This window comes from Nerophis ophidion, linkage group LG01 (genome assembly GCF_033978795.1).
Source record: "Nerophis ophidion isolate RoL-2023_Sa linkage group LG01, RoL_Noph_v1.0, whole genome shotgun sequence".
Taxonomy (NCBI): domain Eukaryota; kingdom Metazoa; phylum Chordata; class Actinopteri; order Syngnathiformes; family Syngnathidae; genus Nerophis; species Nerophis ophidion.
Genome location: NC_084611.1, coordinates 55,854,592 through 55,881,696, shown reverse-complemented (window position 1 = coordinate 55,881,696; position 27,105 = coordinate 55,854,592). Strand labels below are relative to the sequence as shown.

The window sequence follows — 27,105 nt, the reverse complement described above, 5'->3', positions numbered from 1 at the left end:
GTAATTTCGGACTTTATAAATATATATATAAAGCAATTCAAACAGAAAATGACTCATCAAAGTGCAAGTGACTCTGATTGCACGGGAATTACCTTGTATCAAAAACAGACCAGTTGGATGGATTTGGCTGCGGCGGCCAGGTGGTTGTACAGCTGGAGGTGGCTCGTCCATCCATCAGTCTTGGCAACTTCAGAGTTATGATTTGAATGATACTTGAATATCGATAAAAGGAGTGCCAGATCTTTATGCTCTAAAATTGATTTTCAAATCAAAATGTTGATACTTTGACAGTACATGTTTTGATGTAAAATATCATTAACAGCAACACAATGGGAAGTACAATAGAAATATTTTATAAATGATCACGGTTTAGTGGGTTACTACTTTTTCTGCCACCTGGGTACGTGTTATGCGTGAAAGCAGTGGAACGTGCGAAAAGAAGCTCGGTCTGACAATTGTGGGCGGACCCAAGAAACAAGTCTGAAAAATACTGTATTATACTGTAGGTCAGGGGTCACCAACGCCGTGCCTGCGGGCACCAGGTAGCCCGTAAGGACCAGATGAGTCGTCCGCTGGCCTGTTCTAAAAATAGCTCAAATAGCAGCACTTACCAGTGAGCTGCCTCTATTTTTCAATTGTGTTTCTTTACTAGCAAGCTGGTCTCCCTTTGCTCTACATTTTTAATTCTGAGAGAGACAAAACTCAAATAGAATTTGAAAATCCAAGAAAATATTTTAAAGACTTGGTCTTCACATGTTTAAATAAATTCATTTGTTTTTTTACTTTGCTTCTTATAACTTTTAGAAAGACAATTTTAGAGAATAAATACAACCTTAAAAATTATTTTAGGATTTTTAAACACATATACCTTTTTACCTTTTGAATTTCTTCCTTTTCTTTCCTGACAATTTAAATCAATGTTCAAGTAAATGTATTTATTTGTATTGTAAAGAATAATAAATAAATTTTTATTTAATTGATTTTAGCTTCCGTTTTTTCGATGAAGAATATTTGTGAAATATTTCTTCAAACTTATTATGATTAAAATTCTAAAAATTTATTCTGGCAAATCTTGAAAATCTTTAAAATTAAATTTAAATTTTATTTCAAAGTCTTTCAAATGTATTTTAACGTTTTTGTTCTGGAAAATCTAGAAGAAATAATGATTTGTCTGTGTTAGAAATATAGCTTAGTCCAATTTGTTATATATTCTAACAAAATGCATATTGTATTTCAACCTATTTAAAACATGTATCAAAATTCTAAAATTAATCTTAATCAGGAAAAATTACTAATGATGTTCCATAAATTATTTTTTTAATTTTTTCAAAAAGATTTTTCTCTTCTTTTTTTCGGTTGAATTTTGAATTTTAAACAGTCGAAATTGAAGATAAACTATGTTTCAAAATGTATTTTCATTTTTTTTCCCTGTTTTCTACTTTTTTAAACCATTCAATTAAGTGTTTTTTTTCATCATTCATTCTCTACAAACAACCTTCCGTAAAAGGAAAAAAATTGTACAATGGAATGACAGACAGAAATACCCATTTTTTTTTACATACATATAGATTTATTTATTAAAGGTAAATTGAGCAAATTGGCTATTTCTGGCAATTTATTTAAGTGTGTATCAAACTGGTAGCCCATCGCATTAATCAGTACCCAAGAAGTAGTTCTTGGTTTCAAAAAGGTTGGTGACCCCTGTTGTAGGTTGTGCAGTAGTTTACTGTTGTTCGATATTTTTTGTAAAATACAAAAAAAAAAAACAGTACTTCAAATCAAATCAAATCAACTTTATTTATAAAGCACATGTAAAATTTACCACAGGGGTAGCCAAAGTGCTGTACAATGGGCAGGTTAAAAGATAACCGAGCAAACAACACATCAAAAACAGAACATGATAAAAAATAAATACTTAACTGCATTTAAGAAGTACAGTATTTAACTGTAATTATTTATTGTATTTTTACAGTAATTTCTTACAGTGTAGAGCAAGGGTGTCAAATTTCGTGTAATTTCACTTGGCCCTTGAGGCAATATCAAATTAACATTAGAGCTGGCCCGCCGCTGTAACACCGCATTCACCGCTAACACTCTTACTTGCCAACCCTCTCGATTTTCCCGGTAGACTCCGGAAGTTCAGTGCCCCTCCCGAATTTCATCCTGGACAACAATATTTGGGGTGGGCTTTAAAGGCACTGCCTTTGGCGTTCTCTACAACCTATCTTTCCTCTATACAAACAGCGTGCCGGCCCTGTCACATAATATATGCGGCTGATACACACACACAAGTGAATGCAATGCATACTTGGTCAACAGCCATACAGGTCACACTGAGGGTGGCCGTATATATAACTTTAACACTGTTACAAATATGCGCCACACTGTGAACCCACACCAAACAAGAATGACATATTTCGGGAGAACATCCACACCGTAACACAACATAAACACAACAGAACAAATACCCAGAACGCCTTGCAGCACTAACTCTTATGGAACGCTACAATATACATCCCCCGCTATCACCAAACCCCATCCACCTCAACCCCACTACCAAAAATAGGCATTCAATTTTTAGTTACATTTTATTTGATATGCCATTGATATTTTTTTATTATTATTATATGAAACCCGATTTTGCATGTCACTATAAAGTTATATAAGCCTTACTTGTTCAATATTCAATGCAAAACTTGTTTGGGTCCCTATTAAAAGGTTAATTTGTTCAACCTCGGCCCGCGGCTTTGTTTGGTTTTAAATTTTGGCCCACTCTGTATTTGAGTTTGACACCCCTGGTGTAGAGTATACAAATGAGTTTTAGGTTGGGACTTAAAATGAAATTCAAATGAAAGAAAAAAATATTGATTTTTTTATAAGAACCAAGGCCATGATCATGTACCCCCGCCACAGGAGTGGTGGACCTTACCAACCACATAGTGTTTATGCCAGGGGCCGGCACTGAAACATATCGCAATAGTACCCGATATACTACTCGAGGCGCCTACTTATAGTTGGGGGATTCATTGTTTTTATTCTGGAATACGATTGGTTTGTGGTTCTGTGATGGTCTGAATTAAAAATTCGGGGATTGTTTTTTCTTTTAGTCCCATTTTGCTTCTATCGGGCAAAGCCACTAGCAAATGACCATCTGGTCACCACTAACACAAAGGCTCCTCTCTCCTGATTGCTCAGCTTGGTGCGGTGGCCAGCTGTGCAATTGGGATTCATTTTTATTTCTTTTTTCCCTGGATTGCTGCAGACACACCAGTACTCAAAAGTTCAATGTGCAATGTGTGTTGTTTTCAGGGATTTGTCTCCCTGGACGTATGTTTACCTAGCAAAATGAACTAAAACTTTAAAGGGGAACGACACTTTTTCTGGATTTTTGCCTCCATCCATTCATCCATTTTTATACCGCTTGTCATTTTTGGGTTCACTGGGGTGCTGGAGTCTATCTCGGCTGTATTCGGGCGGAAGGTGGAGTACACCCTGGACAAGTCGCAGGGCCAACACAGACAGAAAGACAACATTCACACTCACATTCACACACCAGGGCTAATTTAGTCTTGCCAATCAACCTATCCCCAGGTGCATGTCTTTGGCGATGGGAGGAAGCCGGAGTACCCGGAGGGAACCCACGTAGTCACGGGGAAAACATGCAAACTCCAAACACAAAGTTCCCGAGCCCGGGATTGAACCCAGGACTACTCAGGACCTTCGTATTGTGAGGCAGATGCACTAACCTCTCTTCCACCGTGCTGCCTAGGAGCCAAATACCTTCTTTTTTCTGTCCAGATCTGTGTTAATTCAGGACAGTACAACCTGACCATGTAAGGAAAACCACCTCCATATGTTGCAACTTAAAAGTTGATGTGAAGATGGACATGGAGTCTCTCCTCCTGGATGGAGCTGTCACTTTTGCATTCCGAAGTCTGAATTTATTGCCTCTTCTCATCAGTTAACCCAGTCCTCATGCGAAAGTCCAACTAACCCAGTGGGGACAGAGACGTTTGATTAATGTTGAAACAACGTTGCTTTCCCATGTTGAAATAACGTTGGATTTGGGTTGAAAATGAAAGTTGGATCAACGTTTAAATACCGACGTTGAATCAACGTCAATGTTTCAACGTTGATTCAACTTTCAGTTTCTACCTAACAGAGACGTTTAATCAACGTTGAAACAACTTTACTTTCCTGTGTTGAAATAACGTTGGATTTGGGTTGAAAATGAAAGTTGGATCAACGTTTAAATACCGACGTAGAATCTACGTCAATGTTTCAACATTGATTCATCTTTCAGTTTCAACCTAAGATCAACCAACCAATTATCAACGTAATATCAACCAATATATCAATATAATTAAAGACAACAAAACATGGTGCATATATAGCTCCAGGCTGAATCTTGTTAATGCAAAATTAAAATTAAGTACAAAGAAAATGGAGAATGTCAATCGATATAATTATTTATTTAGCCTGTGATGCCCATCCTATTCCTCCCTTTCGTCCAGGGGCATATTTCAGTTTATTTTTTATGGCATCATGGACCATCGTTTCGGTCCCCTTCTGGGTATCCAAGACACTAGCTGTAAACAGGCAAAAAGAATACAAATTAATTAAGGGTGCATGTGATTTACCCCAATCAAGTTAATGTAATTATTAAACACACACACAAACTCACCTGTGACTACATCGAGCAGCTTCGTCTCGGCAAAGGCAGTTTTTCCCCCTCTCCCCTTCATGTTCAGATTGGACATTAATTCATTTGTCATGAGCCTGAAATTGAACACGTAAGTCATACATGCAGGCCAAAAAGTACGGAATTTTGCATTATTATAATTCCCGATCTAGCACTCATAGATTAGAATTTGGGTCTTACATCACCTATTTTTAATATATGTAGAGAAAGAAGAAAATACCTGTCCATGATGATGCTTAAACAGCTCTTTAAGTCATATCCACCAATCTTTGAGAGCCTGGCTGTCTGCAAATATACAAGACAATGTGTTTAGCATCCACCGGGGGAAGAGGCTGGCAAACACAAACATACATTCAAGTATAGGGCCTGTTTATCTACACAATTTCATAACCTGAAATTTCTACCTAAATACAATAATATTTCCGATGTAAAAACAGCTACACAATTATAATGTTATAATTACTTACCAGCAAATCTTTCTTGCGTGGTTGAGTTTTTATCAACTCGTCAAGGTCAAGTAGTTCCTCCACTGTCTCCAATTTCTGCACGTGGAAGGACAGTTTTATCAAAAAACTTTCCTTTTGGTATTGTATGTATCATAGCAAGTGTACTGTGTCGTTCCATATATGCATAAACTAAAATCATTGGTACATTTGGAAGTTTCAATACTTGATAAAAGCTCTTGTAATAGCAGTACTGGCCTTATCAGTAAAATAAAAAAATAAGTAAAGATCATAGCATTTAATATTACATGGATCCTTTAATGGGCGACCCGTGGACTTGCCTTTTGAGACAAAGCCTTGCTAACAAGTCAAACTAATTAAAAAGTACCTGTGCTTAAAATAAACTGGCAACATTTTAAATAAACATTAAAATGAGCCAGAAAAACCGAACTGCCATCCAGACGGGTGTTTTGAAGATGAAAATCAAGAGGAAGTAAATTAATACAGTGACTGGCGCGGCTGTAAAAGACAAAGGGTACAGAACCAAAAAAAAAAAAATTGTTTTTTTTTAGCCTAGAAAAACAATTGTTTGCTTCTGCTTGGGGAGGAAAAACAAAGTTTGCTCAGGTCCAGTTTATACAGTCAAAAAAACCCAGTTGAAAATAGGAGTGAGATACATTTCTCGGTTTCCTGCAACCCTCTTGTGAAAGGGCCAAAACTATATCGATATAAATAACCAGTATTATCTCAAGGTACAAACCTGAATCTTTATGGACGTCGATGGTTTTCTTTGCCGTGAAATAGTTCGATTTCCAATTCAAATCTTCGCTCTTCATCTTGCTTACTGGATTGGAAAGGAAGTACTTCAGCACGCATGCGCACAAGCTTGGCTTCTAGTTCACGCTGCCTTCAAGCGACGGTTTCGTTGAAAACTGTCGCAAATGGCCGATGCGCGGGCAGAATGTTTGGCAAGTTGAATTGTACACGTTGGAACGACGTTGAAACGACGTTGAAACGACGATATCCCCCAATGATGAAAACAAAACAGATTTGCAACATATGGTGTGGTGGGGTCAGTTGGTTGTGATTTGGTCAGGATATGGTTGAGTGACGTCGCGACGTAATTTCAACGTCACCTTGACGTTGATTTAAGGACGAGTGCCCACTGGGAAGGCTCCTTAATTTGTTATGGGCTTAACCATAACAAATTATGTGAGGCACTTGCACTAACCCCTTGTTCACCGTGCTGCCCTGCTTATCATTCATGAATACTACGAAAGACAAGACGACATATGTATCTTTTTCAATGCATTCTAAATACCGTATCTCCTTGAATTGCCGCCGAGGCACTACTTAATTTAAAACGTCTTCTCACGCCGACGCCGCCGTTTATCAACCAAAAACTATAAAAATGGGACCCGTTACCTCCCTGCTTAGCACTCAGCATTAAGGGTTGGAATTGGGGGTTAAATCACCATAAGTGATTTACGGGCACGGCACCGCTGCTGCCCACTGCTCCCCTGACCTCCCAGGGGGTGATCAAGGGTGATGGATCAAATGCAGGGAAAAAATTCGCCACATCTAGTATTTGTGTGACAATCATTGGTACTTTAACTTTAACTTGTTTATAGAAGTCTTCCTTATCTTTTTCTTCAGTTTTAAAAGTCTCTCTGTCTCGATTGAGAGCTTCCCTTATCACCTCCTGCGTCGATTAAAAGTCCAGTTTAGAAAACTGTTTTATTTTACATATGTAATCCTCCATGTTAAAAGTGCAAGCGAGAGGAAAAAATAAACGATCGCTGCTCACTCTTGCTGCTTGTTGTGACTTCTTCCGCAGCCGAGTAGTCGCAAGAAGGATCACTAGCGCCCTCTACCACCAGGAGGTGGGAGTCATTTAATGACTCATATTTGACACACGCAGCTACGGTATATTAATAAAACATAGCTGCTTACTGTTCTTTTTAGCATATTCAATTGCCTGGACCTTAAATCCTACTGAATAGCTCTTAATCTTCTCCCCTTTATGCGATTTCAAATATTGAAATCAGCCTCCTCCTTTTTGAAAATGATGACAAGCTAAGTGTCACTCGTGACAAGATGAGTTTGACCCGGCGGACATTCTAGGCATATGCTAATTATTTTGTGAAACGAGTTTGACCCGGCGGAAATTGTACACATGCGCTAATAAAAATAATATTTTGCGAAACGAGTTTGACCCGGCGTTAATCCTGAGCCAGCGGTAATGCTAAGCATGAGCTAATTATTTTGCAAAACAAAATTGACCATGCAGTAATTCTAGGCAGGCGCATACTATATACCCGGCGGCATTTCGAGGAAATACGGTAGGAAATAAATGTAATCAAAAGTCTGCTTAGCAGCCAATGGAAGTTGCACCTTTCTGCCTATAAAGCCTTTAAAAATCATCCAAACACCTCCATACATGTTGTATGTATATATATATATATATATATATATATATATATATATATATATATATATATATATATATATATATAAAATGGAGTAACAGGCACATTTACAATGTACGTATACTGAACAAAAATATAAATGCAACATTTTTGTTTTTTTGACCCCATTTTTCATGATGTTGCTCCCATTTTTCATGAGCTAAACTCAAAGATCTAAAACCTTGAATATACAAAGTTTGTATACATGTATACAGAAAAGCAGTAAGTATCTGGTGTGACCACAATTCGCCTCACACAGTGCAACACATCCCCTTCGCATGGACTTGTTTAGGTTGTTGATTGTTGACCATGGAATGTTAGTCCACTCCTCTTCAATGGCTGTGCCAAGTTGCTGGATATTGGCAGGAACTGGATCACTCTGAGGTGTACGCCATCCAAAACGTGCTCAATGGGTGTGACGTGTCCCGTGGGTATGCTTGCTATGCAAAAAACTGGGACACGTTCAGCTTCCAGGAATTGTGTACAGATCCTTGCAACATAGGGCCGTGCATTGTCATGCAGCAACATAAGGTGACGGTTTCGGTCACGGTATCTCTGTGCATTCAAAAATACCATCAATAAAATGCACTCTCGTTCTTTGTCCATAACATATGCCTGCCAATACCATAACCTCACCCCGACCCCCACCCCCGGGTCACAACGTTGTGTTGCGAGCGATCGGCCTTCCTCTCAGGGAATAAAACACACTGGTCACTCCCAAGTTCTTTAGGATGACAAAAATGTTGAGGAAAAAAGGACCACCGAGACAGAATAGCACTTGGACTTGTTTTACTAAACCTATATGTGACCAGTCATTACAATGCAACCATAGCATCAGCAAGTGAGGTCTCATTCAACACAAAAAGGCCCTCCTGCCCAAAAATAAACACAGCTGCTACTTCAAAACAGATACGGAGCTGGCCCAATAACATTCACAAAAGGTCACATTTGTGCATTCCTGCACAGCATAAAAGTTTTGGTGGACAACATTAGACAAATAAGGAGTAGCATAAATCAAATCTTACTGTGGCAGCGTCGGAGAAAGTTTTACATGTAAACAAACTACGGTAAGTTCAAGGACCGCCAAAATTAGGAGGACAAAATGGCACTCGCCAAATACTCTCATCAGTGAAGCATGTTTAATATAAACATTGGGATTTTTAACAATTAAGAATGTTTGTGTCATGTTTGTACTCCTACAGAAACCATAATAAAACAAAATATATGTTTTCCATTTCCAAGGAGCAGCATACAACACGTCTTTATGTGGCAGAGTCGGAGAAAGTTGTACATGTAAAAGAACTACGGTGAGTTCAAAGACCACCAAAATTAGTGGGAGAAAACGGCACTCGCCAAATACTCATCGGTGAAGCATGTTTAATTTAAAAAGTGGAATTTCTAACAATTAGGAATGTTAGTGTCATGTTTGTCATCTTACATAAATCATATTAAAACTAAATATATTTTTTCCATATTAAAAAAAAAAATACATTTTTCCATTTCCAAAGAGCAGCATACAACCCGTCTTTCTGGGGCAGCATCGGAGAAAGTTGTATATGTAAACAAACTACGGTGAGTTCAAGGACTACCGATATTAGGAGGACAAAACGGCCCTCGCCAAATAGTCATCAGTGAAAGCATGTTTAATATAAACAGTGGGATTTCTAACAATTAAGAATGTTAGTGTCATGTCTGTCCTCCTAGAGAAACCATATCAAAACCAAATATATTTTTTCCATTTCCAAGGAGCAGCATACATCACATCTTTCTGTGGCAGCGTCGGAGAAAGTTGTACGTGTAAACAAACTATGGTGAGTTCAAGGGCCGTCAAAATTAGTAGAAAAAAACTGCACTCGCCAAATACGCTCATCAGTGAAGCATGTTAAATACAAACAGAGGGATTCCTAACTTTAGGAAGGTTTGTGTCATGTTTGTCCTCCTACATAAATAAAACAAATGTATTTGTTCCATTTCCAAGGAGCTGCATAAAATATGTCTGTCTGTGGCAGTAATGGAGAAAGTTGTACATGTAAACAAACTACGGTGAGTTCAAGGACCGCCAAAAGTAGTAGGACAAAACTGCACTCGACAAATACGCTCATCAGTGAAGCATGTTTAATATAAACAGTGGGATTTCTAACTATTAGGAATGTTAGTGTCATGTTTGTCATCCTAATAAATCATATTAAAACAAAATATATTTTTTCCATATTATGTGAATTATATTTATATAGCGCTTTTCTCAAGTGACTCAAAGCGCTTTACATAGTGACACCCAATATCTAAGTTACATTTAAACCAGTGTGGGTGGCACTGGGAGCAGGTGGGTAAAGTGTCTTGCCCAAGGACACAACAGCAGTAACTAGGATGGCACAAGCGGGAATCGAACCTGCAACTCTCAAGTTGCTGGCACGGCCACTCTACCAACCGAGCTATGCCGTCCCAAATTATATGTTTTTCCATTTCCAAGGAGCAGCATACAACCCGGCTTTCTGGCACAGCGTCGGAGAAAGTTGTGCATGTAAACAAACTACGGTGAGTTCAAGGACTACCGAAATTAGTAGGACAAAACGGCCCTCGCCAAATACTCATCAGTGAAAGCAAGTTTAACATAAACAGTGGGATTTCTAACAATATGAATGTTTGTGTCATGTTTTTCTTCCTATTGAAACCATATTAACACAAAATAAATGTTTTCCATTTCAAAGGAGCAGCATACAACACATCTTTCTATGTCAGCGTCGGAGAAAGTTGTATATGTAAACAAACTACGGTGAGTTCAAGGACCACCAAAATTAGTGGGACAAAAAAGCACCCGCCAAATACTCATTGGTGAAGCATGTTTAATATAAACAGTGGGATTTCTAACAATTAGGAATGTTGGTGTCATGTCTGTCCTCCGAGAGAAACCATATCAAAACCAAATATATTTTTTCCATTTCCAAGGAGCAGCATACAAAGCAACTATCTGTTACAGTGTTGGAGAAAGTTGTACATGTAAAGAAACTATGGTTAGTTTAAGGACCGTCAAAATTAGAACGAAAAAACTGCACTAGCCAAATACGCTCATCAGTGAAGCATTTTAAATACAAACAGAGGGATTTTTAGCAATTAGGAATGTTTGTGTCATGTTTGTCCTCCTACATAAATAAAACAAAATATATTTGTTCCATTTCCAAGGAGCCGCATAAAACACGTCTGTCTGTGGCAGCGTCGGAGAAATTTGTACATGTAAACAAACTACGGTAAGTTCAAGGGCCGCCAAAATTAGTAGGACAAAACTGCACTCGCCGAATACGCTCATCAGCGAAGGATGTTTTGTATAAACAGTGGGATTTCTAACAATTAGGAATGTTAGTGTCATGGATGTTTATCTACAGAAATCATATTAAAACTAAATAAATGTTTTCCATTTCAAAGGAACAGCATACAACACGTCTTTCTGTGGCAGTGTCGGAGAAAGTTGTACATGTAAACAAACTACGGTGAGTTCAAGGACCGTCAACATTAGTAGGAAAAAACGGCACCCCGCCAAATACTGTCATCAGTGACACGTTTAAAATAAACTGTGGGATTTCTAACAATTAGGAATATTATTGTCATTTTTGTCCTCCTCCATAAATCGTATTAAAACACAAAATATTTTGTCCATTTTAAAACAAAATTTTATTTTTTCCATTTCCAAGGAGCAGCACACAGCACATTTTTCTGTGGCAGTGTCGGAGAAAGTTGTACATGTAAACAAACAACGGTGAGTTCAAGGACCACCAAATTTAGTAGGACAAAACGGCACTCGCCAAATACTCTCATCAGTGAAACATGTTTAATATAAACAGTGGGATTTGTAACAATTAGGAATGTTAGTGTCAGGTTTGTCCTCCTAGAGAAAACATATTAAAACACAATATATTCTTTCCATTTCCAAGGAGACACAGGGGCGGCGCTAAAGAGCCACATGCGGCTTTTGAGCCGTGGTTCGTCGACCCCTGTCTTTTACAATCCCTAATAGATCGGGTAATGCTTCTTTTTCACCCTATAAGTACACTTGCAGCATTATAGCATGAGAGTAATAATTCATTTCCACATGTGTTTGCTACTGTAAGAACAATAAGCAAGCTGACAAGGAACTGTGCATCCCTGGGGAGCATCAAGACAAGCCTTCCGGACTGAGACCAAACCATCAGGGAGCCGGTGCTCACGGTGGCAGACATCATTTAAAAGTGAGGAAAAGCGGCAGAAAACCTGCCGACTCGACGCTCGAAGCTGGGCAGTTTAGAGCAGGAGCTGGCGTAGCACCCGGTGCAAGCTTCAACCTATAAAAAGAGCTCCATAAATTGGCTGAAATAAATCCGCTGACACATCGGCAGCGAGTTTGCCGTGCCTCCAGTGATAAGTATTTAGCCAACAAAAAAAGTTGTCGAAACCTCTGAATCGCTAACCAAGAAGTCACCCACCGACATTTCTGTTGCATTTAATTCCCAACAAAATAAATAAATAAATGGGTTGTACTTGTATAGCACTTTTCTACCTTCAAGGTACTCAAAGCGCTTTGACACTACTTCCACATTTACCCATTCACACACACATTCACACACTGATGGAGGGAGCTGCCATGCAAGGCGCCAACCAGCACCCATCAGGAGCAAGGGTGAAGTGTCTTGCTCAGGACACAACGGACGTGACGAGGTTGGTTCTAGGGGGGATTTGAACCAGTGACCCTCGGTTTGCGCACGGCCACTCGCCCACTGCGCCACGCCGTCCCTAAAAAATGCCGGAAACCATAATTACTAAGAATGTACCCTCTGATTGGCTACTGATCATTACAGATTCCCTCTGGCTTGACACTGTATTGGCTGACAAGCGGCTTGTAGCTAATTAAGTGTTTCCGTACACAGTGGGGAGCCGTTTCACTTCAGCCCGCGAATGAATTATCTATGATGTTTGATTAGTATTAAATCCGGCCCCACTGCTGCTGTTTTGCACGCATGAATACTCCGTCAGTGTTGGCTAGAGATGTCCGATAAATGCTTTAAAATGTAATATCGCAAATTATTGGTATCGGTTTCAAAAAGTAAAATGAATGACTTTTTAAAACGCCGCTGTACTGAATGGTAGTTGCGTCACTGAGGTCAGCAGTCCCTCCCCTCTCCCACACACAAAAAAGGAGTTGCAGCCCGACTGCAGCGTTAGAGGTTTACTGGCGACGCTTGATGACCTCAACAAACTGCCGCGAACAGAGCATAACAACAACAAGAGTGTGCTGTTGCAGGTGCTGTAGCCGTGGCTAACAAGCGAGCTCTCTAATCGGCAAAACAGCCAATATCGGACATCTCTTGTGTTGGCCTTTGGAACTTTAAAAAGTGGGTCCCAAGGGACCCCATAAAGTCATAAAAATGGGGTCCCACAGTAAATTTTTGGGGTCCCTGCTTTTTTGAAACCGTTTTGAAAACAAATGATAAATGTATGCATTATCCTGTTATATCTCACATTCTATATTGTGTTTTGGAAAAAAGGTTATCATTAACATTACCCAATTCACTTAAAAAAGTAATACATAAGGAAACACATGTTTATGCATATGTAAAAGTATTCAGTTACAAATATTAATTCACTTTCTTCTTTCTTTCATAGATCTAAACTTTACCGTTGCCTGTATTTTTTTTATTTTTTTTATCGTAAGATTTTCAGAATGTGTTTGTTCTATTTTTGGCCAAACTAAGACAAAGAAAACAATCTGAATTTGTCTTTATTTTTTAGTTTTAATGCCATAATTTTAATAGTCCTGCCCACGTGTACACAGAATTTCCTTCATGCGGCCCCTGAGCTAAAATTATTTCTACACCCCTGATCTAGTGGTACGTCAAATAATCACTTGATTATAATAAAATAGAATAAAATACTTTTATTTTCATTGCATTAAAAATACAACAAATTTGGAGTGCTTCTCCAGTAAAATTATTAGCCCTACATAATAACAACAATCAGCATAGATATGTCATTCACCCTGTCGAACACATATAATACACACGTAAAATATATAATTAGTTAAAAATAGTATAATCTTTAGCTGGATCTAAATAACCAATAAAAAAGTGTAGTGCCTTGATTAATGTGTTTTCTAATGCTTTTTGAGACTGTTTATGACAACCACTGCTTCTGGAAGAAAGCTGTTCCTAAATCTGCTTGTTCTTGTTTTGAGACACCCTGAGGGCAAAAGTTCAAACAGTGAGTTGGTAGGGTGGGTACAGTTTTTTGATATACCCTATATCAGTGGTCCCCAACCACCGGGCCGTGGCCCGATTGGTACCGGACCGCAGAATAATTTTTTATTAATTTTTATTTAAAAAAAATATATATATATATATTTTCATGACAAAAACTTCCCTTTTTCATGACAAAGGAAAAAGGATCCCAAACCCCCCCACCGGGCCGCGGGATACAAAAAGGTTGGGGACCACCGCCCTATATTGCCAAAAGTATTTGGCCACCTGCCTTGACTCACATATGAACTTGAAATGCCATCCAATTCCTAACCCATAGGGTTCAATATGACGCCGGTCCACTTTTTGCAGCTATTGCAGCTTCAACTCTTCTGGGAAGGCTGTCCTCAAGCGCATTGGTGAGGTCACACACTGATGTTGATCAAGATGGCCTGGCTCTCAGTCTCTGTTCTAATTAATCTCAAAGGTGTTCGATCGTGTTCAGGTCAGGACTCTGTGCAGGCCAATCAAGTTGATCCACAACAGACTCTATCATCCATGTCTTTATGGACCTTGCTTTATGCACTGGTGCACAGTCATGTCGGAAGAGGAAGTGGTCCGCTCCAAACATTTCCCACAAGGTTGAGAGCATGGAATTGTCCAAACTGTTTTGGTATCCTATAGTATTCAAAGTTCCTTTCACTGGAATTAAAGGGCCAAGCCCAACTCCTGAAAAACAACTCCAAACCATAATTTCTCCTCCATCAAATTTCACACTCGGCACAATGCAGTCCGAAATATAGCGTTCTCCTGGCAACCTCCAAACCCAAACTCGTCCATCAGATTGCCAGATGGAAAAGTGTGATTCATCATTCCAGAGAACACGTCTCCAGTGCTCTAGAGTCCAGTGGCAACGTGCTTTACACCACTGCATCCCACGCTTTGCATTGGACTTGATGATGTATGGCTTGGATGCAGCTGCGGTCCACGGAAAGCCATTCAATGAAGCTTTCTGCGTACACTATGTGGGCTAATTGGAATGTCACATGAAGTTGGAACTCTGTAGCAACTTCAGCATCCGCTGACCCCTTCCCTTGTGTCAGTTTATGTGGCCTACCACTTAGTGGCTGAGTTGCTGTTGTTCCCAAACTCTTCCATTTTCTTATAATATAGCCGACAGTTGACTTTGAAATATTTAGGAGCGAGGACATTTCTTGACTGGATTTGTTGCACAGGTGGTATCCTTTGACAGTTCCATGCTGGAAATCAGTGAGCTCTGAGCACGACCCATTCTTACATAAATGTTTGTAGAAACAGTCTCCATGCCTAAATGCGGGATTTTATCCACCTGTGGCCGGGCCGAGGGATTAGGACACCTGATTCTGATCATTTGGATGGATGGTCAAAAACTTTTAGCAATATAGTGTATTTGTAAGGTAGAGGGCTGGTTATGAATCATCATTTGTTAATACCTCAAAGACCTACTGAAATGACATTTTCTTATTCAAACAGGGATAGCAGGTCCATTCTATGTGTCATACTTGATCATTTCGCGATATTGCCATATTTTTGCTGAAAGGAATTAGTAGAGAACATCGTTGATAAAGTTCGCAACTTTTGGTGGCTAATAAAAAAGCCTTGCCTTTACCGGAAGTAGCAGACGATGACGTCACCGATGTGAAAGCTCCTCACATCCTCACATTGTTTATAATGTGAGCCTCCAGCAGCAAGAGCTATTCGGACCGAGAAAGCGACAATTTCCCCATTAATTTGAGCGAGGATGAAAGCTTTGTGGATGAAAAAATTTAGTTTGAAGGCCTAGAAAAAAAATAAAAATAATAAAAAAAAGTTTAAAAAATAAAAAAAGGCGAGGGCAAGTGGGAGCGATTCAGATGTTTTTAGAAACATTTACTAGGATAATTATGGGAAATCCATAAGTGAGTTAAATAGTACCTGATAGTCGGAGGGGTGTGGCCACGGGTGTTTTGACGGCAGAGTCTCTGAGAGAAGTCACGGCAGCAGGAGGACACTGGCTTCGCTGATCTCCGGTAAGAGGCGACTTATTTCAACAATTTTCTCACCTAAAACTGCCGGTTGACACGCAGTCGTGGTCCATGTTCGCTTGACCGCTCTGATCCATAGTAAAGCTTCACCTCCGGGAATTTTAAACAAGGAAACACCGTGTGTTTGTGTGGCTAAAGGCTAAAGCTTCCCACCTCCATTTTTCTACTTTGACTTCTCCATTATTAATTAAACAAATTGCAAAAGATTCAGCAACACAGATGTCCAAAATACTGTGTAATTGCGCGATGAAAAGAGATGACTTTTAGCCGTAAGTGGTGCTGAGCTAATATGTCCCCTCCGACCAATAATGTCACAAACAAGCGTCATCATCGCGTCATCATTCCGCGACGTTTTCAACAGGAAACTCCCCGGGAAATTTAAAATTGTAATTTAGCAAACTAAACCGGACGTATTGGCATGTGTTGCGATGTTACTATTTAGAATAGAGTAGAATAGAATAGAAAGTTATTTATTGATCCCTGGGGGAAATTCAGCACCACAGTTTGTTTACAATAAACAATAATAATAATAATACATATGACAGATATTATATACATAATATATAATATATTAATAATATAAATATATATTAAATATATTCTACATTTAAGTGCAGTCTGATGGCTGTCAGTATGAAGGACCTCCTGTGTTGATATATAAGACTGTATGGTCGATAGTAGTGGGTTTCAGTAGTCCTTTAAACAATGTAATAGTTAGACCAGAGCTTTTTGTAGCAAAACCAAATGAGACAAGTTTGGGGAGATTTTGAAGTAGTTGGGGGCCTTTTATGAATAACATAAATAATTTGACCAAATATTCTTGCAGCAATGCGACTGTTTTGTTTTAATTTGGAGAACTGGCTGACCTTTGATTGACCCAAAAATAATCTTTGATAACTCAGAAACGATAACGGCACCAACAACCATTTCTAACGGCATAAACCCAGCACGAACGAATGACAATATTTCAACTTCAGGTCAAAACAAAAAGGACAAAACATTTGTGAGTGACAGACTTTATTTAAGTGTGTCACTGTTTTTATGATGCAGGTGATAAAAAGGTTCTGTTCATGTAACCATGATTATATATTTACAATGTTAACCTGTTTACAATAGCACTGCACTGTTAAAATTATGCAATGAGCAATAGTCGACTGGCTTACTGTAATATGAAAAAAAAAAAAAAATGCAAGATTAAAGTTGCCATAATGGAGTGTAAAACCTTCTCTTCTACCATGTGGCGCTCACATTGAGGAGCAGTCAATGGAATGAATTTTCATTTTATTAAAAAAAAAAAAAGAAAATGGCTTTACATTCGCCGCAATCCCATCTGTGCGATGTCCCTGCCTTCTGTCCCTCTCAAACGCATTCCTAACCGAGACGTGTACCGTAAGAGGGTCAGGTGGCCCATCTGCATGTCATTAAAGTCCTACTAAGCCCTAATTTCATACAGTGTTAAAATTCAGGAGATGAAATATGGCGGTAATTCTGGCGGAGGACACCACTGTACATCTGGAAGAAGACGGTTAGGAGATGAGAGATCAGATTGTTTGAGTGGTGTGTTATACTGTATCTGCTTCCACGTTGTGCAGTGTTCCCTTTTTCTGAGTCTGCATCACTAGACCACTGAGCAGGTTATTAGTAAATTATCGGCTGATTTGTTTACTGATTAAAAGCAATTTGATATTTTGCTCAGTGGTATGTTGTTGAAATTTTGTGATGAAGCCCTGGGATTTGTATGTTTATGGTTTATCTTTTGGAACGTTTTAAGAGGTAAGGCTAGCTCCGCAGCCCTGTCTGTTCATCCACATCTCCTCCAGTCTCTCTAAATGGAGTCTGGTGTGGCAGAAATCCAGCAGCTGGTGTCCATGGCCAAAAGGCTCCCTGATTCTGATACCTGATTCCACCTCAGTCTAGTTGCACTGTCCTCCAGAAACAAACACATACACTGTGGTGGCCTCAGCATCATCTGCTGGGGAGGGGGCAGCATGGCCAGAGACAGGAGCAGACCCAACAAAGCAATCAAGAGCGCCGACTTCACCCTTGGCCACCCACCAACACTCGGCCAGTGTCCAATCTGCATGGATGAGTGAGGATGCGTCTAAGGAGACCGAGGTGTCCGATACCTGCTCATTCAACCAAGACACTGTGAAGCTTGTTTGACCCGGTGCTCAGTGCCAGATCTGCAGCCCTGTCTCTTCATCCGCATCACCTCCAGTCCCTAAATGGAGTTTGGTGTGGCAGAAATCCAGCAGCTGGTGTCCATGGCCAAAAGGCTCCCTGATTCTGATAACTGATTCCACCTCAGTCTAGTTGCACTGTCCCCCAGAAACAAACACATACACTGTGGTGGCCTCAGCATCATCTACTGGGGAAGGGGCAGCATGGTCAGAGACGGACAAAATTGGATTTTTACGCAACCTTTCTGCATCACTATCGTTCTTGTCTCAAAGTAGGTGTACTGTCACCTCCTGTCACATCACACCCTGACACCTTTGAATTTTTGGGTGTTTTAGTTCTTGTCTTGCGTTCCTATTTTGGGGGCTTTTCCTTCTTTTGTTGGTATTTTCCTTTAGCAGTTTTATGTCTTCCTTGAACGCTATTCCCTGCCCCTGCTTTGTTTTTGCAATCAAGATAATTTAAGTTGTGCGGACTCTGTCCTTTGTGGGGACATTGCTGATTGTCATGTCATACACGGATGTACTTTGTGGACGTCGTCTGCTCCACACACTGTAGGTCTTCGCTGTCGTCCAGCATTCTGTTTTTGTTTACTTTGCAGCCAGGTCAGTTTTAGTTTCATTTCGCATAGCTATCCCTAAGCTTCAATGCCTTTTCTTAGTGGCACTCACTTTTGGTTTATTTTTGGTTTGAGTTTGAGTTACTCTTTAACCTACACGCTGCCTTCCGCATATTGTGATCACGACAAACCATGTTCCCGACGTCTACAAAGCAATTAGCTGCCTGCTGCCACCTACTGATATAGAAGAGTATCACACGGTTACTCTGTCGAGCTCTAGACAGCAATAACACTCAACAACGGCATATTTGTGGTTTATAATTACTGGTTTGCAAAAAACATTTGTAACCCAATTAGGTGAAATTACATAGTCTCCCAGACTGTATCTCAATAGTGCCGTGACACAGTGGTTGAAAAACACTGTCATAGGAGACGGCAGAAGACACCTTCAAGTGTGGTGCACATGACCAAGCACAGATCCTGTGGGACTTAAAAAGGCAGTTGCGATTGATTGACGGAAGGAACACCAGAAGCTCAAAAAACTGAAATGATGTGAGCGGCTCCAGCAGATTCCAGGAGCCACATCAACAGTAAGATCTCTGTATAATAGAGTGCGGCACGAGATCACCTGAGATACCGCGGCTCAACCCCAAGGCTCTCAAGTTTCAACGAATCTTCAAATCTCACATCCCAAATACTTTAGTTCTGAGTGTTAAGTTCCCAGTTTCGTGTCGGAAACATTGCGACACTAATCCATCACTTACCTTCTGTGACGCTGAAGAATCCCAAGGTTTTTCTTCTTCACCAAAATATACTGCAACCGACTTTCCGATGCAATTGAAAGCCGGAACCTCCAGACTTTGTGGTACTCCATAGTAGTGCAAGCATACTTGGAGTTCAAACACGTCGCACCCATATTCTATACTCACTTTATTGAATTAATCTCTTGACTAGAAATAATTGAAAGCTCATTCATCTGAAAACATCCGCAGAAATCCCTCGCTTCATTAACATTAATTCTCTAACTAATTAGTTTTTGTTCTTTTATTACACTTGTTTTTTTCTCTCCCGAACACTTTGACTCGGTTCAATGTAAATTGTCTTACAAACTTATTGTTGATTAGATGACTTTATAATAATGACTTTGGGTCAATGTATACCTTCCATCCATCCATCCTTTTTCTACCGCTTATTCCCTTTTGGGGTCGCGGGGGGCGCTGGCGCCTATCTCAGCTACAATCGGGCGGAAGGCGGGGTACACCCTGGACAAGTCTCCAACTCATCACAGGGCCAACACAGATAGACAGACAACATTCACACTCACATTCACACACTAGGGCCAATTTAGTGTTGCCAATCAACCTATCCCCAGGTGCATGTCTTTGGAAGTGGGATGAAGCCGGAGTACCCAGAGGGAACCCACGCATTCACGGGGAGAACATGCAAACTCCACACAGAAAGATCCCGAGCCTGGGATTGAACCCAGGACTGCAGGACCTCCGTATTGTGAGGCAGACGCACTCACCCCTCTGCTAAGGCTTCACGGTGCACAAATGTTTGTGTGCTATGGCTATGAGGTTTTTTTTTCCTTGGCCTCAGTCTGGACCCCTCTCCAGGGGCCCAGGCTTAGACAGTCTTTACCTGTTTCTCAGTGAAAGGCAATCTTGATCTGTGATTTCACAGCTGATATGAAATATTAATGTGCACCATGTATGAAGATTCACCTAGAGCTATTTATAATCTAATTTGACGGTCCAATAAGTGCCACTTTGATGAACACACCTCATTGCTGGCCATCTTCATATATCTTTCCTCTTGTGTCAGGGTTGGCATTAACCCATATTTTTGTATAATTTAATGGCGTTATATTACGGATTACATTCATACTTCAGTGCCCGAGTGGCTACCTGGAGCATTTTTGAAAAAATGATTGAAAATGGAAAAATAGGGGGGAAGATACAAACAAACACAACAGTTTGTTTACATTTAAAATGTTCCACTCCTTCTTTGTCTCATTTTTGTCCACCAAATGTTTTATAATGTGGGTGAACGCACAAAAGTGAGCTTTGTTGATGTTATTGACTTGTTGGAGTGCTAATCAGGCATATTTGGTCAGTGCATGACTGCAGGGTAAGCAATGCTAACATGCTATCTAAACTAGCTGTATGTACATAATGCATCATTATGCATCATTTGTAGGGATATTTTGAGCTCATTTAATTTATTTTACTTTTACCCTTTTTGTGTAGAATTTAGTTTTGCATGTCAATATTATATGTACAGTATGTAAAATTTGCTGCATTTCAGATAGCTGTGTGTGTCCCATGTTGTTCCAGACCACAGCAAAATGTCATGATCCGTGGCCTGGATTGTTTTCTTTTGTTCTGTTAGTTTTGGGCTCTCTTAGTTCCTGTTTGTGCACCTCTGGGTTTGTTTGAGTTTTCATGGGGATTAATTGGGTTCACCTGCCTCTGGTTATTGGTCAGCACTCTCAGCTGCTGTCAACCACTAATCAGAGAGCTATTTATTCATGCTCAGGCTGGCTTCATGGTTTGCTCCTTGCTACCGTTATGTGAGTATTCTTTGTCTATAGTCTATGCTGAAGTGTTAGCCTTTGCCTCCAGTGCGATCGGCATGTGTTTCCTCTGACTTGTTTTCCTTTTGTGGTACTTGTTTGATTTTGACAATAAATCATGTTCCTACCTGCCCGTCCTGTCCGGAGCGGTCCGTCTGCATCCTGGGGGAACAAACCCCGCAGTAACCTGCGACCCCCCCTGTTGTGACACAAAGCTTGCCAAAGATTGTAATAAATCTATTAAAAGAAGATAGCCTGCCGTTTCCTTTTTTTTGTACACACATCTATACCTTTGGCCATTAAAAGCTAGTAAATTTACAGGAGTAATCTCACCTTCAAAGTAGCCTCTGAATGACTAATGGTTTCTAATGTTGTAAAAATGTGTGGAATAAATATTACATTTGTACATTTCTGTCAATGAAGATTAGCTTCAACCTGCAACACCACATTGTCAATCAATCAATCAATCAATCAATCAATGTTTACTTATATAGCCCTAAATCACTAGTGTCTCAAAGGGCTGCACAAACCACAACACAAACCACTACGACATCCTCGGTAGGCCCACATAAGGGCAAGGAAAACTCACACCCAGTGGGACGTCGGTGACAATGATGACTATGAGAACCTTGGAGAGGTGGAAAGCAATGGATGTCGAGCGGGTCTAACATGATACTGTGAAAGTTCAATCCATTATGGATCCAACACAGCTGCAAGAGTCCAGTCCAAAGCGGATCCAACACAGCAGCGAGAGTCCCGTTCACAGCGGAGCCAGCAGGAAAACATCCCAAGCGGAGGCGGATCAGCAGCGCAGAGATGTCCCCAGCCGATACACAGGCGAGCAGTACATGGCCACCGGATCGGACCGGACCCCCTCCACAAGGGAGAGTGGGACATAGGAGAAAAAGAAAAGAAACGGCAGATCAACTGGTCTAAAAAGGGAGTCTATTTAAAGCCTAGAGTATACAAATGAGTTTTAAGGTGAAACTTAAATGCTTCTACTGAGGTGGCATCTAAAACTTTTACCGGGAGGGCATTCCAGAGTACTGGAGCCCGAAATGAAAACGCTCTATAGCCCACATACTTTTTCTGGGCTTTGGGAATCACGAATAAGCCAGAGTTCTTTGAATGCAGATTACTTGCCAGGACATATGGTACAATACAATCGGCAAGATAGGATGGAGCTAGACCGTGTAGTATTTTATACGTAAGTAGTAAAACCTTAAAGTCACATCTTAAGTGCACAGGAAGCCAGTGCAGGTGAGCCAGTACAGGGGTAATGTGATCAAACTTTCTTGTTCTTGTCAAAAGTCTAGCAGCCGCATTTTGTACCAACTGTAATCTTTTAATGATAGACATGGGGAGACCCGAAAATAATACGTTACAGTAGTCGAGGCGAGACGTAACAAACGCATGGATAATGATCTCAGCGTCTTTAGTGGACAAAATGGAGCGAATTTTAGCGATATTACGGAGATGAAAGAAGGCCCTTTTAGTAATGCTTTTAATGTGTGACTCAAAGGAGAGAGTTGGGTCAAAGATCACACCCAGATTCTTTACCGAGTCGCCTTGTTTAATTGTTTGGTTGTCAAATGTTAGAGTTGTATTATTAAATAGAGGTCGGTGTCTAGCAGGACCGATAATCAGCATTTCCGTTTTTTTGGCGTTGAGTTGCAAAAAGTTAGCGGACATCCATTGTTTAATTTCATTAAGACACGCCTCCAGCTGACTACAATCCGGCGTGTTGGTCAGCTTTAGGGGCATGTAGAGTTGGGTGTCATCAGCATAGCAGTGAAAGCTAACACCGTATTTGCGTATGATGTCACCTAGCGGCAGCATGTAGATGCTGAAGAGTGCAGGGCCAAGGACCGAACCCTGGGGAACTCCACACGTTACCTTAACGTAGTCTGAGGTCATACTGTTATGGGAGACACACTGCATCCTATCAGTAAGATAAGAGTTAAACCAAGACAGGGCTATGTCTGACATACCAATTTGTGTTTTGATACGTTCTAATAAAATATTATGATCGACGGTATCGAAAGCATCGCTAAGATCGAGGAGCAGCAACATAGATGACGAATCAGAATCCATCGTTAGCAATAGATCATTAGTCATTTTTGCGAGTGCTGTCTTCGTGGAGTGATTTGCCCTGAAACCGGATTGAAAGGTTTCACATAGATTGTTAGACGCTAAGTGTTCATTTAACTGCTCCGCAACAATTTTTTCGAGGATTTTTGAAATAAAGGGAAGGTGAGACACCGGTCGGTAGTTTACCATGAGGTCAGGATCGAGGTTAGGTCTTTTAAGAAGAGGATGAATAACCACTTTTTTGAATGCTAGGGGAACAGTGCCCGAGGAAAGTGATAAGTTTATAATATTTAGCACTGATGGACCTAATAATACAAAGAGCTCCTTGATCAGTTTCCCAGGAAGTGGGTCAAGTAAACATGTTGTTTGTTTTATTCCATTTACACTTTGTAACAATTCCTCTAATGTTATTTCCACAAAACGAGAGAAACTATTTTCGAGGGCAGTGTCCGCCGTATATACAATCGTGTCAGTGTTAATAGAACCCCGTTGTAGCTGGGACGCATTGTCTTTAATCTCCTTTCTAATGACTTAATTTTCTTACTAAAGAATTGCATAAAGTCATCAGCTGATTGGGTGGAGCTACTGGAAGGAGTCCCTTGTTGGGTTAGCGATGCTACCGTACTAAACAAAAATTTAGGATCGTTTTGATTACGGTGGATGAGATTTGAGTAATATTTAGCTTTAGCTAAGGTACGCATGCGTTTATAAGTTATTAAACCATCACTCCATGCTTGATGGTGCACCTCAAGTTTAGTCGTGCGCCATTTGCGTTCCAGCTTTCTACATAATAATTTCTGGGCTCTAGTTTCTTCTGTAAACCACGGGGTACGCTTTTTTGGAGCCTTTTTTAACTTTAGCGGTGCTATGTTATCAATGGTTTCGCACAGGGCGTCGTTAAAGTTGTTAGTGAGGTTATCAATAGAGCCCACATACTTTGGGAATGGTGCCATTACCGAGGGCAGTAGGTCAGCAAGAGTTGTCGTTGTGGCCGTATTAATGTTGCGGCTGCTATAGCAGTTATTATTATTATTAGCTTGCCGAACATGCGTCTGAACCTCGAATTTTATAAGGTAATGATCGGACAATACTTTAGTATACGGGAGTATCGTAACTTTGGAAACGGTGATACCCCTGACAAGCACTAGGTCTATCGTTTTACCGTTGTGATGCGTGGGTTCATTTATTATTTGTGTGAGACCACAGCTATCAATTATAGTCTGGAGTGCTACGCACGGTGGGTCCGATGGGGTATTCATATGGATATTAAAGTCCCCCATTATGATTATATTATCGGCGTGTGTCACTACATCAGCAACGAACTCTGAGAATTCATTGATAAAGTCCGAATAGGGCCCTGGGGGGCGGTAGATAACAGCCAGGTGTAGAGGCAGCGGTGTGACAGACCTCATAGTAAGCACCTCAAACGATTTTTTATTTATTAATTATGTTAGGACTAAGGTTAAAGTTTTCGTTGTATATTAGTGCGACCCCCCCACCCCTTTTAAGAGGACGGGCAATATGCGCATGTGTAAAGTTAGGAGGACATGCCTCATTAGCGCAAAAAAGTCGTTTGGTTTAAGCCAGGTTTCGCTGAGACCGATGACGTTAAGATTGTTGTCTCTGATAATATCATTAACTAACAACGTTTTGGGAGACAATGATCTTATGTTTAAAAAACCTATATTATAGGTAGTGGGCTGTTTTAGGGAATTTTTGATCAAATTATCCGTAGTAGCAATATTAATAATGTTGTGTTTATTATGCCCAGTGCATTTAGTATAATTACGACTATATCTAGGAATTGATACGACGGGAATTTTCGGATTGTTTGTTTGTTGCTTTGATAAACTGCACGCATCATAGTTAGCCACCTCAGTAGAACACATGTCCAACTCTGAAACAATCAAAGCAGAAAAAACGTGTTCTAATTTAACTCACTCCTTACCCAGACCAGTAGTCTCGCATCTTCCATTTAAATCCGGCTTCAGGATGGAGGGAAGTGGTGTTCTGTGGGGATTAGCCTTCTGCTTTGTTTTTAGCCCCGCTCGGCATCCGCGTTTCCGATCACACCGCTGGCGTCTGCTCCGTAGACGGCCCCCGCTGCTACTATACTCCCCTGCTCCACAGGCCGCTGGATGTAGCCGGCGAAGTATTCCCGTGCTAGTTAGCAGGTCTAGCAAACACGCGTCTATCAGTCCAAAACGGCCCGATATGTCCACATCCAGAAGTGTCTGTCGGTCGTACGTGATCACAGAGTGACCACGATGTGAGCCAGCCATAAAGTTTGTAGAATTGTCCGGTATTTCTGCCAAATGTTCCATATTTAGCAGGAGCTCCTTGATGTCGCAGCCCTTCCGGGCGCCGCCATCTTGGATTTTTAGATTTAGATTGTCATTTTGATAGTAGGCTATTATAGCTAATATAGACACTTAGGTCATGTGTTGTCCTCATTATAAGACCTTTACAGGGGCTTTTCATTTTTTGCGGCTCCAGACAGATTTTTTATTTTTTTTATTTTTGGTGCAATATGGCTCTTTCAAAGTTTTGGGTTGCTGACCCCTGCTTTATTGTGTACTCACACTTGGCCGAAATAGACAAGATAGGTTCCACATCATCAATTGGACACCTCCACATGAAACTCAACAGAAAATGATCTCTAGACTCTATATTTAGCATGATGGATAGCTGTTAGTCCTGCTAATGCAACTCCTCGGAGTCAAGCAGAGCAAAGTGTTATGCGGGCGTCCGCACGGACCCCACGGAAGTCTCGGCAGTCAAACGTGGCGAACTGATAAATGTTTGTCAGTGCCGTAAAAAATTGGCCTCTGGCTTTGGAGGGTTCCGCTTCACGGGCTGCCACCGTTGTATTCCTGTCGCCACAGGTTGTGAAAATTCCTAACCCTTGTGTAAAGTTCATATTGTTGTTACTCCGACAGCGTTTTTGGGTCTGATGGACCCGGTGAACAGATGTTTATAGAATTAAACAGATGTTTAATTCATCTGTTCAGTATTTGAACATAAAAGTGTTTGATTCTGAGGCATTAAACGCCACAAAATGCAACGTGTCCATCAGACCCACAAACGCTGGCTGAGTATCAACAATACGAACGTTGCACGGAAAATTTATCTTCCAGTTTCTGCATCCCACAGGGATTCTTCTTTTGTGTTTCTGCACCTGCGGTTCCCACACAAGGTTGCAAAATTGTTAACACTGTCTGCTCTCATTTTCTCGCACATTTGACCCTCTGATGTCCTGTGTACCTACACTCTGTCCTCCTGTCGAGGTCTGGTGTGTGTGTGTGTGTGTGTGTGTGTGTGTGTGTGTGTGTGTGTGTGTGTGTATGTGTGTGTGTGTGTGTGGTACACAGAACATCAATTTCCACAGTTCTATTTGCCCCGAGTCCAGTGGACCCGGACATCTTATATGTCATAGAAATATGTAGGGGGGATTGTATGGTGTCTGGTCATTGAAAATGTATTCTGATATATTTTCTTCTCAGAAAATGAGCAAAAGTCAGTGAGTCTCAGTTTGAACAATGAATCATTTGTATCATTTTTCTTTTAATAAAAAATTAAAACGGGTCCCACAGAGCTGGACACCACACAAGCTAAGATGTTTTCTTAAATGGTAAAATTTTCTGACGAACACCTTTATTCAATTGTGTTAGCAAAAATTGTGATTGTAATTAACATTGGATCATTTGTGCAGTCCTAGAGTATATCACTGTAGTCCGGCATCGCAAAAAAACACAGGTCCTAATGCCTTGGCTGTGAACAGTCAAGGAAAACCAGACACAATGGATGTTGCTTCAACAGAGCAACC

The 27,105-nt window shown here is 40.5% G+C and overlaps 1 long non-coding RNA gene across 1 annotated transcript; it reads right to left on the bottom strand.

The window, feature by feature from the left end:
- Positions 1-4,456: 4,456 nt before the first annotated feature.
- On the bottom strand, positions 4,457-4,782 carry LOC133536787 (uncharacterized). The gene is made up of 2 exons (XR_009802549.1): positions 4,685-4,782; positions 4,457-4,589 (listed from the first exon to the last, which is right to left on the bottom strand). It is a non-coding gene; the product is annotated as an uncharacterized LOC133536787 (long non-coding RNA).
- Positions 4,783-27,105: the final 22,323 nt, after the last annotated feature.